General features: G+C 40.2%; 1 protein-coding gene across 3 annotated transcripts in view; it reads right to left on the minus strand.

Annotated features, from left to right (window-relative positions):
- Nucleotides 1-19,218, minus strand: part of SGCD (sarcoglycan delta) — a 1,012,166-nt gene that overhangs the window by 795,373 nt on the left and 197,575 nt on the right. For 2 of the 3 annotated variants that reach the window (XM_044230712.1, XM_044230687.1), the window contains exon 1: nt 5,572-5,610. The exons of the other annotated variant lie outside the window; for it this stretch is intronic. The gene's annotated coding sequence lies outside the window, so the exon portion shown is untranslated. Of the gene's footprint in view, nt 1-5,571; nt 5,611-19,218 lie in introns of those variants that run through there. 3 annotated transcript variants of the gene reach the window in all.

Here is a 19,218-nt window from a genome sequence, read left to right on the forward strand (position 1 = left end):
TCTTCCCACTACATTGTCAACTCCATGAGAGCCGAGACTGCATCTTTCTTGTCAAAGCCGATCTGCCCTGCACATTCATCTTCCCTCCGTCTGCTCATCCCCAAATATCTCTTTTCATGGGCTCCAGACTCCTGAAAGACCTTTCTCCAAAACTCATCCCTTTCTGGGTTTTTCCTTTCCCCCTCCTCTTCTGTCACAGATCACGCTTTTCTCCACCATGTACCCCCCTGCCCTTTTTAGTGTTAAGCAGTTTAACCTCTTAGCTTCCCTGGTTCTGTTTCTCTAGTTTCCAAATTACAGTTTTTGAGAAAACAAACCTTTGTAGGAGATTATCTGGATTCAAACCTGGGCTCCAGCACTTTCTGAGATGGGTGACCTTGGGCAAGGGGCTGGACACACTGGCCCACTCTCTCGCCTTCACGGTCAGGTGGTTTGTACTTGCTGTTCCCATGCCTGTAAAGTTCTTCACCTGAATCTTTTCCTGACTGTCTCTAAAGGTCCAGGTCACACACAACTTCCCAGAAAGCCTGTCCCTGAGTCCACACACATTGCTTGCTATCCCACTATCCTTTTCAGGTACTTCCACGGCACCCACCTGCTGGGTCATTTGATCTGGTCTGTTTAATTGTTTCACCTGTCTCTCCCTGCAAAAGTGAAGTTCCATGAGGACAGTAACCTTCACCTTGTTAACCAGAGGGGCCCAGCCCCGAGCACAGTGCCTGGCAAGAACTGTCCTTTCAACAAATATATTTTGAATAAATGAATTAAGAAATAAAGGAATCCGTAAGTAAATGAATGATGCTATCATCTCCCAGCACTAGACAAGGGAGCTTGAGCCACAAGACTGTCTCACGATTAGGGACAGAGCAGCAGTGAACAGTGGTGTTGATGCCATTGCTCCAGGAATGGGGTTAACACAACAGGAACCCTGCCCCCACAGCAGTCCCTGTGCCCCAGATTCAACACGTCACGAGCTCATAGTCCAGGTCTGCGGCTGGCACAGCCAATGGACAGACGCGAGGTCAAATACCCACCCCGTTATAAGGGTATGGAGAAAGCAAGCAGCCAACAGTTTCAGCTTCTCCAATGGAAGAAAGGTTGTCACTCTGACCTGGAATCATCAAGTGAGTTTTCCAAACATGGGAATAAGGTTCAGATGCTGAACAGTCAAAAATAATGACAAATTTCTGCTACAATGCTCGATAAATATTAACTGCAAAACAATCCAATTACCAAGAGCTCCCCTTTTGCGAAACAACTGACAGTCAATTTTTTGAAAAGGAAAGATACAGAAAAAAACCTATTGCTTAATTCTCTAAAGCTATACCAAGGTGGGAACACACATTTGACAACTTTTTCATGAGTTATTCAGTTTGTCACCTAGCTGGATATTAAATGGGCTTTGGTATTGATTTGAGGCAATGCTTGTCCTGCGTAGTTCAGTGCTACACACACACACACACACACACACACACACACAATCGTTAAAGAGGTTTCTCGCCAACACAGCTCTGGGGATGTGAGCTTGCTGACAAATCAGCCCAGCCATTTTCATGGCTTGCTGCTCACCAAGGAAAAGAAACCTTCAACTGCTTTCCAAATATGCAGATGTCCAAGACTTTTGACCAAGGTGGCTGCTGTCTTCCTGAGGCTCTGAACTTGCCAACATTCTCCAATAGGAGTTGATGATTTGGTCTGGGAATGCCCAGTCCTCTCTGACACAGACTGATGGCAAGTATGCAGCAGGATCCCTAACTACTCCTAACAAAACTTCATCGATCTGAGTCACTCTCCCTGGAATCTGAATCTTGACCCATGTCCTAGAAAAACAACAACACAACAGGAGATAGTATTCCCTCAAGTTCCAGGTACCTAGATCATAGTTTCATTCAAATTCCCATTCTTTTCTGAACTTGGTTCTTAGCTTTTCCTTAATTCTGTGAATCATTCACATAGATAGCATCAGATTCTGTTGCTTTAACCCACAAATTCTTCTTTGTGTGGGTGTGTGGGATGAAACATCTAGATCTTCCCTCTTAGCAACTCTGAAGTACACAGTACCATTAACTATAGTTAATGTTGTACATGAGTGTGTCCAAAACTTATCTTTTAACACCAAGTTTGTACCCTTAACCATTATCTCTCCAATTCCTCTACCCCCAGCTACTGGCAACCACCAGTCTCTTCTCTGTTTCTGTGAGTTCAGCTTTTTTGGATTCCACATGTGAGATCATACAGTATTTGTCTTTCTCCATATGATGTACTTTACTTATTAGCATAATGTTTTCAAGTTTCATCCACATTGTTGCAAATGGCAGAATCTCATTGCTTGTTTACAGCTGTATAATATTCCACTGAGCATGTACATATGTGTGTGCATGTGTGTATCATGTGAACCATGAGTGGGGGGGAGGTAAATACCTGTTTGATAGAGTGATTTTATTCCCTTTGAATATATAACCAAAAGAGGGAACTGCTGGACCATATGACAGTTCTATTTTTAAGTTTTGACCAACCTCCATACTGTTTGACATAACAGTTAAACCAATTTACATTCCTACCAACAGCACAATAGGCTTCCCTATTCTCCACATCTTCACCAGCACTCATTATCTCTTGTCTTTTTGATGACAGTTATTTGAACAAGCATGAGGCATTTTTTTTCATTTTGGTTTTGATTTGCATTTTCCTGATGATTAGCGATGTTGCACGTCTTTTCATGCTGTTCATGGAGCTGTTGGCTACTTGTAGTCCATTCACGTCCTTTACTCATTTTCTTAATCTGATTGTTTTTCTGCTATTGAGTTATATGAGCTCTTTAATATATTTTGGATACTACCCCCTTATCAGATATATGGCTTAAAAACATTTTCTTCCATCCTGTAAGGTACCTCTTTACTTTGTTGATAGTTTCTTTTGCTCTGCAGAAGCTTTTTAAGTTGACATAGTCCTATTTGTTTATTTTTACATTTGTTGCTTGATTTTGGTGTCATATTTAAAAAATCATTGCCTATTTCAATGTCAAGGAGCTTTTTCCCTATGTTTACGTCTAGGAGTTTTATGGTTTCCAGTCTTACACTGAAGTCTTTATTCCATTTCTAGTTATGTTTTATGAATGGTATAAGATAGGGGCCCAATTTTATCCTTTCACAAATGAATGTCCAACTTTCTCAACATTATTTATTGAAGAGACTGTCTTTTCTCCATTAAATACTGATGGCTGCTTGTTAAAAATCAGTTGGTCATATATACATGGGTTTCTTTCTGGGCTCTTAATTCTGTTCCACTGGTCTATGTGTTCACTTTCATGCCAGTATCATAATGTTTTTGATGACTACAGCTTTGCAGTAGTTTGATATCAGGAAGTGTGATGCCCCTAGCTTTCTTTTTCTTTCTCAAGATTCCCCGGCTATGAAATATAAATTTTAGGACTGTTTTATTTCTGTGAAAAAAAAATGCCATTAGAATTTTGATAGGGATTGCAATGGATCTATCCCACACAGATAGTGTGGGAATTATGTCCATTTAAACAGGATTAATTATCCAATCTATGAACACAGGATATCTTTCCATTTATCTGTGTCTTTTCCAACTTCTTCCTTAACAGATTTTAGTGTATGGATCTTTTACCTCCTTGGTTAAGTTTTTTCTGGTTTTGTTTATTGGTTTTGTTTTTATTAGTTTTTGATGCTATTTGATATAAATGGGATAGTTTCCTTTATTTCTTTTTTTAATAATTCATTGTTAGTGGGTAAAAATGCAACTGATTTGTGTACAGTGATTTTATATCCTGCATTTTTACTGAATTTCCACCTCTACTAGGATTTCCACTATATGGTGAAAGGAGTGGTGATAGGCATCCTTGCCTTCTTCCTGTTCTGCTTTCAACCTTTCACTTTTGAGGCCGATGTTAGCTGTAGACTTGTCATATACGGCCTTTATTATTTGTTGAGTTTTTGTCATGAAAAAGTACTGAATATTTTAAAATACTTTTTCTGCTTCTGTTGGGGTGGCCATATAGTTTTCATGTTTCATTCCATTACCATGGTGTATCACATTCATTGATTTGTGGATGTTGAACCATCACTGAGGGTAAGTCCTATTTTATGATGGTGTATGATCATTTACATTCATTGTGTAATCCAATTTACTAGTATTTTGTCAAGAATTTTGGCATCCATATTCACCAGGAATGCTGACTCACAGTTTTCTTTTCTTATAGTGTCTTTACCTGGCTTTGGTATCAGGGTAATGCTGGCCTCATAAAATGAATCTGGGAGTGTTCTCTCCTCTTCAGGTTTTTGAAAGAGTTTGAGAAGGGTTAGAATTAATTCTTCTTTAATTGGTAAAATTCACCAGTGATATCATCTGGTCTTGGGCTCTTCTGCGTTGGGAGATTTTGTATTATATGCTCAAGCTCTTCCTCATTATTGGTCTGTCCAGATTTTCTATTTTTGCATGATTCAGTCTTATTAGGTTATATGACTCCAGGAATTTATCTGTTTCTTCTAGTTATCCAATCTGTTAGTATATAATTGTTCACAGTAGTTTCTTAAGATCTGTCATTTTTATAGAATCAGCTCTAATATCTTCTCATTTGTTTATCATTTTATTTATCTGCTCTTTATTTTTCTTAATAAGATTGGTTAAAGTTTTGTCAATATTGTTTATCTTTTCAAAAAACCAACTCCTACTTTCACTCATCTTTTCTACTGTTTTCCTATGCTCCATTTCATTTATCTCTATTGTGATCTTTATTATCGCCTTCCTTCTGCTAACTTGGGGCTTAGTTTGTTCTTTCTCTAGTTCCTCAAGGCATAAAGTCAGGCTGTTTATTTGGGAATTCTCTTTTTTCTTAATGTAGGCTTCAGGAGAGAAATACCTTCTGTCAGCCCTGTTCAGGACTTCTTTGGACTCCTTTTATGGATATGTGTTTTCCATACTTCTTGTTCCCTCTTAGGTGGGAATTCTTAAGATTCTGTGCCATCTCTCCCTATCCTGCAGAGACAGGCTAGGTGATGACAGCTTCTTATTTGCTTTCCTTAGGACGATGCTGAACCCTCAAGTGAGTGTTTTCACCCAAGCCTACAAAGCAGGGGGATCTTTCTGTGCATACTGACCAGTCATCTGCAGAGGCTGGCACCTACCACCCTTGGGGGCCCACACAAGGTCAAGGGTAGAAAATCATCATAAGGTGAGGCATGAAGAGCCTCTGTGGCCACTGAGGTGATCTCCAGATGAGGTATCCCCAGAGGCTCACAGATGGGCTTCCTGATGGAGTCTGCAAACTGGTTCGTAGGCCCTGTGTCCCTCTAATGCTCCCCCAGAGCCCTGATAACTGTTCTCCCAGCACCCCACCACCACCTCCCAGTTGCACAGCACATCACAGCGTTCTGCATGAGGCAAAACCAAAATAAGCCTCATTGGCAGCATCTCACACAGCTGGGGAAGCCAGGCACTCATTAAGTTTTGCCCAGGGGAAAGTTGTGGGCCAAGAAGGTCTCTCTTGGCAATGATCTGTGCCACCTCAAGGGAGAAGTGACAGAGGTAAAGTAAAACAGTTCCTCATACCTCTTCAATGTGTTCAATCTGGGACTGTTTTAGTTCTAGTAGTGCTCTGGAACTGCTCTACTGAGTACTTTGACTTTTCTCCAAAGTTGTTGTCGTCCTCGGGTGACTGTCCAAATCGGTGCACTCTGAGGAGGAAGACAAGAGAAAACTCCTTTTTCTGCCATTTTGCTGATGTCAGCTCATAATGAGCTTTAAAATATACAATCTCTTCTGGAGGTAACCTGATGATGACTTATAGAGTAACAGAATTATAAAATTATTTATCAGTTATATTATAACTTAATTATAACTCATATTTATATAGATATATTTATTAAATATTATATTAATAGTTTATTATATTTATAAGTTATAAGTTATATTATATTTATAATTATAAAGTTATTATTTATAAGTTATAAATAATAACTTATAGAATATTATTCGTGATTAAAGCTTAATGAGACACCTATTATGTCACAGGCTTCTGGAAAATGCTTTATAAACATCACAAAGCCTTCACAAAACCTTCAAGGAAGATACTAATTTTATGTCCATTTTTCAGTTGAGAAGGTTGCAGCTTGGACTGGTTAATTGCCTAACCAAGGGTACACTCATAGAAATGGCTAAGTTACCAGTCCCATCTTAAGCCAAGGCTCAGGCACTTGCCCCCTCTGCACTGGACTAAAAGAATGGGTTCATTCATTCACTCATTCACTCATTTATTAATTATTGACTGGACACTTATGTTTTGCTGGATTCTGTTCTACACACGAGGGGTAAAAGGAAAACAAGAGTCTCCATACCTATAAAATCACAATCCAATGGTGGAGGCAAGCAATAATAAGTAAATAAGAAATAAAACAACCTTATAGGATCTAATTAATAGGACAAAGCAGGAGACTAAAGGCTAAGGAAACAGAGTGGAACAGAAGTGGTATGACTATGTGGCAAAACGATGAGAAGCCAGGCAAACATCTCACACAGTACATCTGAGACAGACACAAACCAAGAGCTTTCAACCTTGAGGCAGGCATGAGCCTAAGGTGTGCAAGACACAAGAAAGCTTTAATGTCTACCACGAAGTGAGAGAGGATAAATGAGTAGAAACTTATGTCAGATTGACAGGCAGAAGCCAGATGATAATGGGAACTTCCAACTGTGGTCTCCTCTCTAACAGTAGTTTGCCCTCAGCAAACTCACTAACCCTACCTGAGTTGTTTCCTTACTTGTTAAAAGAGAATGTAGAAGTAGGAAGAGGGGACCTGAAAGGTCTTTCTTGTCCTGAGATTCTATGGTGAGCTAGAGAATACGATGGATGACAGGAAAAGGCAAAGACTGAATAATGAATCCAGCCTCACTAGTGGTCACCTTGAACGTCTCCATCTTCTTGTGTGTGAGTCAAGTGAGTCAAGGGTTTGTAGATAAAACTACTCTTTCCAAGTATTGTAGGTCCATCTGATAACATGTTTGTTTCATCGTTCATTAAATACAAGGAGATAAGCCAAATGCCCCTGACATTTAAATCAAGAAAATTAGAAACATGTTGGATATCAGTGAAATGCCCCACCCCGGAGATGAAACATTTTAATCTGATGGAGGTCCAGTGTGAGATATCTACTGGACACTTCTACTTTGCTGATTTTTTTCTAGAAAAATAGCTCCTAGAACCAGCTATTGTGGAGGGGAGTTGTCAAATCATCTTTGAACCAAAACAAGTCAAAATAATAGATGAAATTCAGTCACATACAGAATATAAAGCTAACCTAAACACATTTCTCATGATTTTTCCTTGTGATATAACAATATGCATAGGAAATTACTTTGGATAACAACAATCTGATAAGCAAAGGCACAGATAATGTCTGGAGTCAAGCTTGCTACCTAGTGTGTTCAAGTTCCAGAAAAATCTATTCATTCCTTTAAGAAATGTATATTCTAGAGAAAATCTATAGTCAGGAAGTAATTACTCTATTAAGTATATGAATCAACATGTGGAAAATACTACAATAAAATGGAATAGCATCATGGAAGTCCACGATAGGCTAACAAAGCCTATGTCATTTTTGAGTCAACATGGAAAGGAAGCAAACTGCATAATGATAGACAGCAAGTGATTTCAAAGCAAATCTGAACCCAGGCTTTAGGGTTTTTAAAGCTAGATACCATATTGCCAAATGAAATGCTAAGAATAGCTAACCTATTTCCAGACTTAATATTAACCAGAAATTTACTCAGTGCCAAAACGCTAATAATACTTATTTATGATAATAAAGAAAATGTATTATTTAGTGGGATACCAGAAACACCTGCTCGACACAACTGGATAGTCTTGCTTATTTCTTTAGAGCTCCTAAGCAATGAAAAAGCAAAAACCCCACAACTTTTATGCCTCATATAGAAGTAATTATATAAATGACATTAAAGGAAGATAACTACAAAGAACTTGGAATATTTCGGTGCAGGTATAACTGAATGTGTTTACATTGAAATATATTCACAGACAAGTGTTTATAACAAAATATAAATAGAAAAAATAATCCATTGAGGTGTTGAAGCAATTCTGAACAAAATGGTTATTGGAATGGTTCCTAATTCTTTCTAGTTTCTTATAACCCCCATGCAACTCAAAATATAGAAGCACATACTACATTTTATCCACTAAAAATAACCAAAAAGCCCTTTTGATTTTAAAGATTTTTTTAAAAATTTATATATTTGAGAGAGACAGAGAGAGAACGAGAGGGGAGGGGTCAGAGGGAGAAGCAGACTCCCTGCTGAGCAGAGAGCCCGATGTGGGACTCAATCTGGGGACTCCAGTATCATGACCTGAGCCAAAGGCAGTTGCTTAACCAACTTAGCCACCCAGGTGCCCCAAGACCTTTTGATTTTAAAAGCCTCAAGAAAACTGGGATGCCTGGGTGGCTCAGTCAGTTAAGCATCTGACTCTTGGTTTTGGCTCAGGTCATGATCTCAGGGTCTTGACATCAAGCCCTGCATCAAGCCCACTTGGGATTCTCTCCCTCTTCCTCTGCCTTTCTCTCTTCCTCTCTCTCTCTCAAAAATAAAATAAAATAAAATAAAATAAATAAATAAAATCTTTAAAAACTTCAAGAAAACTAAAAAGAATGAGAAGAGCTTTAGCTTGGTGCTTAGTAATTTTACCTTTCATATGACTTTTTTTTCAAATGTCACATGATTATTCAGTTTAGTAACCTTCTCCAGCAGCACGTGCACGTGCGTGCGCACACACACACATGCACACACACACACACATGCACACACAACCATTTGCAAATATTAAACTATTCTAACCATCGGAAAATCAGAGTACTTTGACATCATTATTAAGAAGGAAGCAGGAACACAAAAACAGGTAATCCTAGATCCATTAATTCTAAAACAAGATATATGAAGCTTAACATAAAACCTGATGCAATGTCAGGGATTATGTTTATTATGCTGGTTTTCATTCAAACGTGACCTTTCCCCTCAAAATCATCCCAAGTAATAAGGGCAAGAGTTTTCTTAACCCTAACATTTTCAATAACTCTCAGTGGTATCAGATTGCAGAATTTCTGAATTAGAAGGGACCCTTTGGGTCATATCTTCCTATGTCCTAATTAATGATATTTTGCTAGTGTTATTTTCAGGCCATCAGAATACATGTAGAACAAAACTTGTTCATTATGAAAAGCCTATGAGCCAGAGTGAAACCACACTCCTTCTAGCCATCCATAAATGCCCCCACACCTGCTTCTAACCCACGCTTCGAAGGTGGGGCACAATGACCCATGGGGACCAATATTCAAAAGGCACTTTACATTGACCACAGCGCTCCAATAATATCACAGAACCTAGTGTGTGTTTTGCTAATATTCTCTCTTGCCCTCTTTCTATCATCCAGACAAAAGAAACCCAGTTTGCCTCTACAGTATGCCCGACCGATTAGCAAAGTCTTCTTGCCTCAGCTCCTGAACTTGTTCAACTTCCTTATCTCAGATCTTCACCATGTCCCGCACCTCTGTAACCACACTGCGTGGACTCAGAACAATGTGTGATCATGTTCCTGTGCAAAAGTCTCCTCAAGTCGCACAGAGGGGTTTCCAAGGGACCTGGCACATGCTATGTGGTGTGAGAAATATGCAGACAAACAGATGAAAGAATCTCTTACATTCGAGAAGTTTTCATTGGCAAGAAAGGCAGGGGAATGCCAAGGACATGGGGAAGATGTATGTATCCCAGACCTTCAAAACAGAGGGAGAGCAAAATACTATCAGCACAAAGAAAACAGAACAAAGAGGTCAGTCTGGAGAACCCTGGAAGTTTTGCCTAGAGAGGGCCTTTGGGCTTTTTAAAAAATATTTTATTTATTTATTTGAGAGAGAGAGCACAAGCAGAGGGAAGCAGCAGAGGGAAAGAGAGAAGCAGGGAGCAGGGAGCCCAGGTGAGGGGCTCGATCCCAGGACCCTGAGATCATGACCTGAGCAGAAGGCAGACACTTAACAGCCAGCACCCTGGAAACCTTTAGGCTTTAAAGGGCACGTAGATTGGGCACCTGAGTGGCTCAGTTGGTTGAGCAGCTGCCTTCGGCTCAGGTCATGATCCTGGACTTCCAGGATGGAGTCCCGCATCGGGCTCCCAGCTCCTTGGGGAGTCTGCTTCTCCCTCTGACCTTCTCCTCTCTCATGTTCTCTCTCACTCATTCTCTCTCAAATAAATAAATAAATAAATAAATAAATAAAAGGGGGGGGGCACGTAGATTTTTCCTGATGGAAAACAATGAGAATGACATGCTGAAAAGAGAACAAAATAAGTGAAGACAAGTATACAGTGAATGTGGGAAGGGGATGGAAAGGACACAGTCAGACAGCACAACAGGCACACAGAAAAACGACTGGCTGAATGAATGATTATCAGGGCAAAGATTGTGGAAGAGTAAGGGAGGGTGCATAAAACCAGGGAAAGAGGTTGAGAGTAAATACAGAAGAGCTTTCAAGTCTGTGCTAGAAACTGAAGACCACATCTTCGAAGCAATGAGAGTCATCTGAAGTTTTGGAGACCGTAAGGATCCAGATTCATGTTTTAGAAAAATCACTTACGGAACTATCCTCCAACGGAACTGGTTGGAGGATAAGAAATGCGGGAGGGAAACTATCTCAAGATCTGAGCTACTTAAAAATTGAGACCAGGGACGCCTGGGTGGCTCAGTGGGTTAAGCCTCTGCCTTCAGCTCGGGTCATGATCCCAGGGTCCTGGGATCGAGTCCCACATCGGGCTCCTTGCTCGGCAGGGAGCCTGCTTCACCCTCTGCCTCTGCCTGCCTCTCTGCCTGTGCTCGCTCTCTCTCTCTCTCTGACTAATAAATAAATAAAATCTTTAAAAAGAAAATTGAGACCAAATGTGATGAGTGAGTGAAAGAGATCAGTGACAGAAGGTAAAAAACTAAAAATAAATTGGAAGAGAAGATGAGCTTAAGTTGCAAAGTCTCTACGAAAGGATAAGGAATACAAAATATTTCTTTTCTGAATCACTGGATTCACACAAAAGGATTCACTGATATAAAAAATCCCTGGGGTTCCACTGGAGGAGTCCTCTCATTCAAACTGCTGAGCAATTACATATGGAGCTCAGGACCCAGGATGATGCAGAGGGAGAAAACACAGCCATGACCTTGGCCTCGTGTAGCATAATCTTCGCACATCATACTGAAGACCAATATTTCAAGTATGGAAGTAAATGTATTCACACCAATTAAAGCTAGAAACAAGTCAACAAAACCTCCCACAAATTACAATTAGATTAGATCTGGAATGACTCTGGGGATTAAAATTAGACAAACGGTTTTACCATTTCCTTTTTGACCTTTGGATCACTGGAAATAACTATAATGGGAAAACACTATTCTTAACATTTAAAAATCCAATAAGGACTACAAAGTAACTAAAAGCACAAAATTCAATAGACCTCCCCAAACCCACTTTCAAAAGAATTCAGAATATAAAGAGAATTCATGTGTATTTTAAAGATGTCCTTGAAGATTCTTGCTTTGGGTTGTTGCATAAATATGCTTAATTTAATTTTCTTCCTCTGAATGTTACTGGAAAATGTGAAAGAGGGAAAATCCAATTTTTTTCTTTGCTCGTTATTGAATGTGAGACCCTGAAGACATTCATATATCCTTTCACGTGCACCATCTGGTTTTTTTTTTCTCTCTTCTTTAAAAGAATAAAGACAAAGCACATTTTGTTTTCTATCTATCAAGATCCAACTGATTGATACATAATGCCATCCAAACTTGATACCCACCTTTGAAGAACTGAGTCAATTCTGCACGTGCAATCCATTTAAAAAGCCATTACCACAAAGAACCTTTCCTACAGCTTCTATAGTACATAAAGAGAACCACCTAAAGAGGGTATCAAAAAAGAGCTACACTTTTTTCCCCCAAACTCCTTCATAGCACAGGTCATGAAATATTATTGGGAAGAATGCAAATTATAATTGTCTCCTTCTCCCTATTTTACAGATCTTTCTTTTCTTTTTTTTAAAGATTTTATTTATTTATTTGACAGAGATCACAAGTAGGCAGAGAGGCGGGCAGAGAGAGAGGAAGGGAAGCAGGCTCCCCGTCAAGCAGAGAACAGGATGTGGGGCTCGATCCCAGGACCCCGAGATCATGACCTGAGCCGAAGGCAGAGGCTTTAACCCACTGAGCCACCCAGGCGCCCTTGGGCCTGAGATTTCATTCTACAATACTGTAGACCTGCCTCATTTTACTGTGATCGTGCCTTTTATTATTTTTAAATTAATATGTATTTGTTCTTACTACAAATGTAATGTAAGTTTAAAGTAGAAAGATTCAAAAATAGTTAAAAGTGAAAAGGAAATGAAAAGGACTGAGAACAAAAGCAAGAGCAGCCTCTGACACACATAGCCTACCACGCTACTCTCCTGCTGGAAATAAGCCACCTTGCGGAATACCAGCCTCAGATACGATTACACTGAGACCATGACAAAATGACACAAAACAGGCACTTCTTAGCTTTGTGTGGGCACAGACTATTGCAAGGTCACTGCGCCTCCCGCACAAAATCAAGCACTCCCTCTCTCAGTCCAAGCGGATGACAGCTACTTCTTTACGGATTACAACTCACCCTCGTCCGCTCATCCTAGAGGTAAGGTCAATTTAAGATGCCCAGTGACAGAACCATCCCCACTTTCTGACAGTGCCCAATCTAGCATGAACCCCTTGCTTCCTGAGAACCTCCCACAAGTCACTCAACGGAAACCCAAACCCTATCATAGGTCCTTTCTCATGCCAAGCTATCCCATGATCTTCCATGGCTTGTGTCCTCCGTGGCTGTAATTTGTTCAACTATCAAAATGTTCCCGAAGATCTTTGGCTGGAAGGCACTGACAAGGCCTATAGTCTTATAGGTCATATTCTGCTACATCTGCTACATCTCCTCTTTCTTTGCACCATGACAGATAATAGTGAACAACGAGCACATCCTGAATGAGGAACTGTGTTCCAGTCTCTGTCCTAGTGTTTTCCCTATAATATCCGACAATTGTCACTGTAGCCCTACAAAGTGCATATGATTATTTTTACTTTAAAGATGACACACAGAAATGGAAAGATGAAGCAATGATGCTTTAAATCAAGGATTCTCCCCCATGGCATATTTGGGGCTGGATAAGTTTTTATTGTGGGGAGTGGTCATAGGCATTACAGAAAGTTCAGCAGCATCTCTGACCTCCAATCGCAAGATGCCAGAGCCCTGTCCTCCTCTCTCTGAGCTATAATAATCAGAAGGGTCTCCAGACAGCACAGATGTGCCCTAAAGACAAAAATCTCCCCCAACTGAGAACCACTGCTTTAAATGACTGGGATGACATGGTACATCTTCATTTCCAGTTTTTTATTTGAGATTTTATTGTGTTTTCCCGCTGTTAACATATTTTTAAATTCTGCCATCATAAATTCTAATGGGTACAGAAATGGATATACCCCAATATATTTACAGATTCCCTACCATGGACCATTTCATTTATTTTCAATTATTTTGCTGTTGAAAATGATCCCCTAAAGAATATCGTGGCACACAAATTCTTTCCTATTCCTCTAACTTATCTCCTTAGACTCAATTATTAGGAAAAAGGATTGATTGGACAACAGGGTATCTTTATTTTTCTTTTTATTACTTTCCAGAAAAAAACAACATCTCCTTTACCTTCTTTTTTTTTTTTTAAGATTTATTTATTTATTTGACAGAGAGAGAGAGAGATCACAAGTAGGCAGAGAGGAAGGCAGAGAGAGAGAGAGAGGAGGAAGCAGGCTCCCTGCTGAGTAGAGAGCCCGACGCAGGACTCGATCCCAGGACCCTGAGATCATGACCTGAGCCGAAGGCAGCGGCTTAACCCACTGAGCCACCAAGGCACCCTCCTTTACCTTCTTTTTATTCACCAATTGGTTCCACTAATATAATAAAACATGATAGAGGTTTCTCTTCAAACTCTCTGAACAACCTAAATTTCATTTCTATTCTTTTACTGAAATATATAGAGCTCAGTCTTTGCCGCATTCAGAGAGCACCATATTTGGAGGCAGAATCCAGCATCCATAGCTAAACAACCACAGTCCCCCAAAACACAGGATGAATGGGATGAAGTAGTTGGAGCCTAAGACTGTGAACCGCAAACTTGTGAAGAACCTTCCACGCGAGGGGTACTGAGTTGAAGAGAGTACCCCCAAGTTCATGTCTACTCTGAACATCAGAATGTGAACTTATTTAGAAAGACGATCTCTGCGGATGTGATTAACTTAGGATGTGGTCATACTGGGTTGGAGGAGGAGGCATAATCCAATGACCAGTGTCCTCCTAAGAAGAAGGCAACTTGGACCCAGAGGGAAAATGGCAGTGCCCCCCCCCCACACACACACACAGAAGGCAGAGACCTAGCACAAGCAGAGACCTGGCACAGGCCAAACTTGGCCAAGCATTACCAGCAACCAGCAGCGGGAAGGAGGAGTCCTGCCCTGCAGACAGCTTGCAGACTTCGGGCCTCCATGCTGTTTTAAGTCATCTGGTCTGTGCTACTCTGGGCCAGCAGCTTCAGGAAACTCATACCCCAGGATAAGGGCCTGGCCTTTACTCTGTCAAGGAAAGGCCACTAAAGAAAATTCAGAAGGGACTTCTTAGTATCCTAAGAAAAGAGGGCTCAGTAATCCACAGGTGGGGAAGGAAGAGAAAGAAGATGTCTTTTTAATTTTCTAGTAAAGAATGGTGATATGTGTGTGTGTGTATGTGTAGGTGTGTGTTTATTAATTTCACCATCATTTTATAAAGATTAGAATATTATAATACCAATGTAGGCTGACAATCATCTCAGAATATTATCAAAACTTAAATATAATATTTGTAATTTCTGAATGTCCTTATTTTGCCAAAGACTGGTCAAAATTCAGTCAGGGATCAGCACAATTTCCCCCCCATGGTTCATTAAACCCTTACTGATTCTAGCCTATCTGCAAATATAACCATGCCCCAAGAGAGGCATCCCCATGGACACAGGAAGGGACATAGGAGCCACATCAGCATTTTGCAAACCTTCTCTAGAACGCAAACATACTCTCTTGCATTTCCTCAATATTTTCACATGCACAAATTATTTAGGTTTATTAAGGAATAAGTCATAAGAATTTGAAATGAAATAAATTCTGGAGATGCCAATTCCAGTTGTTCCTAGAACCTAACGAGATACTCAGACCCAGAAAGCAGAAACACTTAGTGCTGACTACTCAATCCACATACAGCAAAGCTAGGACTGTTTGAAACCATACAAGCTGGTGCCCCTGGGTGGCTCAGTTGGTTAAGCATCTGCCTTTGGCTCAGGTCATGATCTCAGGGTCCTGAGATCAAGCCCCACATGAGGGGACTCCCTGCTCCTCCTTCTACCTCTACCTTTCCCCACCACCCCTGCTCTCTCTTTCCCTCCCTGTCACAAATAAATAAAATCTTTTTAAAAAAATGAAACCATATAGGTTAACTCCAAATTTAATGGTCTTGGTCTTTTCTCTGCTATTCTTTGCCTTGGTTGGTTTTCTCCCAGCTTCACTTTTTGTGTTTCACCTCCTCAACTCAAGACTAAGCACTTAAAGGTCAAAGACTATTTCTCGGGTATCCTTCCAGGTTCCCTTTCTGGCTAAGCATTCAGTGCCTGTCTGTTTAACAGACGTGGAAGAGAAGAAACAGGCAGAGGCTTACTTTCAGCTGTGATGAAGTCTTGTTGCTGCAGGTGGGAAGTGCCCTCCTTCATCCTTCCAGTAAACTCTTTAACTGAACCAGACCCTTCCCCCTCCATGCTCTCCTCTGTATAGTCTCTTGTTTTATCTTCCCTTGTATTTTAGTGAGTAGTATTTCCTCCCACATTTCCTGTGGCTAGATATGTTTGGGTTGGATTAAAATTATAAGGCTGTTCTGGACTTTTTAAGATTACAATGCTGTCATTCTATAGCAAAAGGGAGACAATAACAAAATGGCAAAGGTAGGTGATCGGATGCTCGAGGGAAGAGAATGGAAGTACTTAATTTTTTGTCTCACCAGAGAGCACTTTCCTAATCATCTACTTTGCACTGCTCTTTCTCTGCAGTACAATGCATCAGAAAAAACCCCAGTCAGGAGCTCTAAGGACCTCTGTTTAATGTTCTTAATTTTTCTAAGACTCAGTCTGTATATTTCACCATGTGGGAATTTCAAATTGAGCCTATTTACTTAGCAGGGTGTTTGTTGGGATGAAATAGCATAAAAATGTTCTATAAATGATAAGGTATTACATGAAAGAAAGTAATTATCATCTTACTAGTTAAAATGAGTAATTCCTACCGAGAAAAACAAAACAAAATAAAAAAAAAATAACAAATAAAAAACCCCTAAAATAGAAAGCCCAAAACCAATACTAAGTGCTCCTGGTAAAGAAATATTATTTGCATTAACTAGATCTCTTTGTCCAATTTACTTGATTCCTTTTCTTGCTTCTCTGTAACTCCAATTGAAAATGCAATAATATTCTTCAGTTGGCAGGGCCTCTGTCACATTAACATATCGATCAAGTGATGGTTTTTCCAAGGGCCTAGTGTGGAAACGTCCATTCACAAGAAGCCAATTAGATAAAGAGTGCAAAATAGATAATTATCAATGCCCATCTTTGCCATATTTTAGTTCTCTTTGATGAAGTAAGAAATGAGGACTCACAGTTCAGGGCCTAACAGTTGACTTTAACCACTGGTCCTCTACAAAAGACGGGGGCTCCACTAACATACTATCAAAGCACAGAAAGTTATCCCAGAGATAGGTCTCTAGAGATTTTTGATCACGCAGCTATGCCTAAAGCGAATTTGAGATATATTCCCAATACATGTATTTTCTGGTAAAGCCATATGTTCCATTATACTGACATAGTATACATTTTAGAAAACGTACAAAAGTTAAAAGAAAGTCAAAATAGATAAATACAAAACTTTCCATGTTTGCCTCCAGCATCTGAGTAGTCCTGCTGAGTTCCATCCCGGTTGAGAACCCCACTTTGGAGACTATCCAGTTCTATCATATCAAGGAGATGACTGGGGTGAGCATTATCTGCTTGTGCCCCGTCCTGTCCCAAATAATAACTATGTTTCACGCTGTACAGCTATGTTAATAGGGCTCATCTAGGAATCGATCTATTCACCACTGTACACATTTGTTCATTACCCCCTGGAGCACTCGGGGCATTGTCTGATGGCCAAATTTCTCAGCAGGCATTGATTGGGCTGGAGCCTCTGGTGATTCATTGGTCTTCCCAGATGGAGTGGTCAACCTCACATGCCCTCTTCTTCTACAACTTACTTTTCTTTGGGGGCTGGAAATATTGCAGTTTTATTGAAAGTACTTGCAAGCTTTGGCACCAAAATAGCTGCACTAGCAGGAGAGAGAAAATAGGTGTCCTCACAGCCTGGAATTGTAACCTGAAAGGCAGCACTGAAAAATCCCCACGCACGTCTACATTTTCTCTGACACCATCAGAAAATTGGGATTTCATAAATGGCAAAATGTCTTTGCAGTTTCATTTTTACCTGAAAGGTCTATTTTCTTCTTTATTAAGTCATTTTTTTAAGATTTTATTTATTTATTTGACAGAGAGAGATCACAAGGATGCAGAGAGACATGCAGAGAGTATGTAGCAGGCTCCCTGCTGAGCAGAGAGCCCAATGCGGGGCTCGATCCCAAGACCCCGGGATCATGATCTGAGCCGAAGGCAGGCTTTAACCCACTAAGCCACCCAGGCACCCCTATTAAGCCATTTTTAATTTTAATGCAAAAACAGAGTTTTAAAGTCATGAATAGCATGTAGATGGATGCCCTCTGGGAGATGGTCCATGTTTACCCTGTTGCTGTGGGTATCCCTATTTTGCTCAGGATTATGTTCGCCCAGCTAGAGGGACTCAACAGTAAAGGATGGGGCCTCCACCTGGCCCCACCATGTTGCTCACTGTCCCTCTATGCTGCTTTGGCAAGTCACTTGATTTCTCTAAATCTCATTTAAGAGCATTAATTACCACAAGGAAAATTGGGGACAATTTCTATGTGCCAACACTCTTTCTTCTAAGTTACACCTGAAAGATCTCATATTGTAAATCCAGAGCATAATAACTCAAAGAAGGCATAGAAAAGGAGAATGGGAGATATAGACTTGCAGCTCTGGAATAAGAAAGTCATGGGAATGAAAGGTCCGGCACAGGGAATAGAGTGAACAGTATTGTAATAGGGTTGCAAGGTGACAGTTGGGAGCTACCCTTGTCAGGAGCCTCACATAATGTGTAGAGTTCTTGAATCACTCTTGTTGGATGGCTGAAATTAATTCAACATTGTGTGTCAACAATACTTCAATTTAAAAAAAAATTTTTTTAAAGGAGGCCTCTAGATCATCAAAGAACATCTTGAAGATAAGGAAATAGAAGGTCAGAAAGGTTGGCTTGCCCAACTTATAGAGCTAATATTTTTAAACATGGAAATGATTTTGATTCAAGGAGTAAAACTGCCTCACAAAAAAGAATTTTCCGTGAGAGTCCTCACTATATCAGGAACTGAACCTAGCATCTCAAGTACAAACCCACCATTTTTGTGGTATATGTCTCTGGTCCTCACCCACAGTTGGCGCATAAACCATGCGTGTTAAAATAAACTGAATTATTCTAGCTAGGGGATGACATTTGGAACTCACTACAGGTGGCATTCTTAGTATTGACTCTTAAACTTAAAACATTTTCTAAGTACTTTCCAGTGGCTTCAGAAAGGCTTGTGTGGAGGGGGGTAGGGGAGGATTTTCCAGCACCGCCTCTGATAATAGAGATTCAAATCGAAATCCATCTGCCAATATACCCAACATTTATCATGTAGTTCTCACAAGAGCTGCTCACTGCGTGAATTTAGGTTTCTTCCCAGTTTTAAGCAGCTAAAATTCTCAGCGACCTCACATTCCACTTGTGCTTGAACTTTGACCATCACCCTCTCCAGTTTCCTCATCTCACCCATGTCTTTTCAGACTCTCAGCCCGCTACCCTGCTACTGCTACTCCCTGTCACCACGCTCACATGCCCAAATCTTTCCATTCTTAAAATAAAAC

This window comes from Neovison vison, chromosome 1 (assembly GCF_020171115.1).
Source record: "Neovison vison isolate M4711 chromosome 1, ASM_NN_V1, whole genome shotgun sequence".
NCBI lineage: Eukaryota > Metazoa > Chordata > Mammalia > Carnivora > Mustelidae > Neogale > Neogale vison.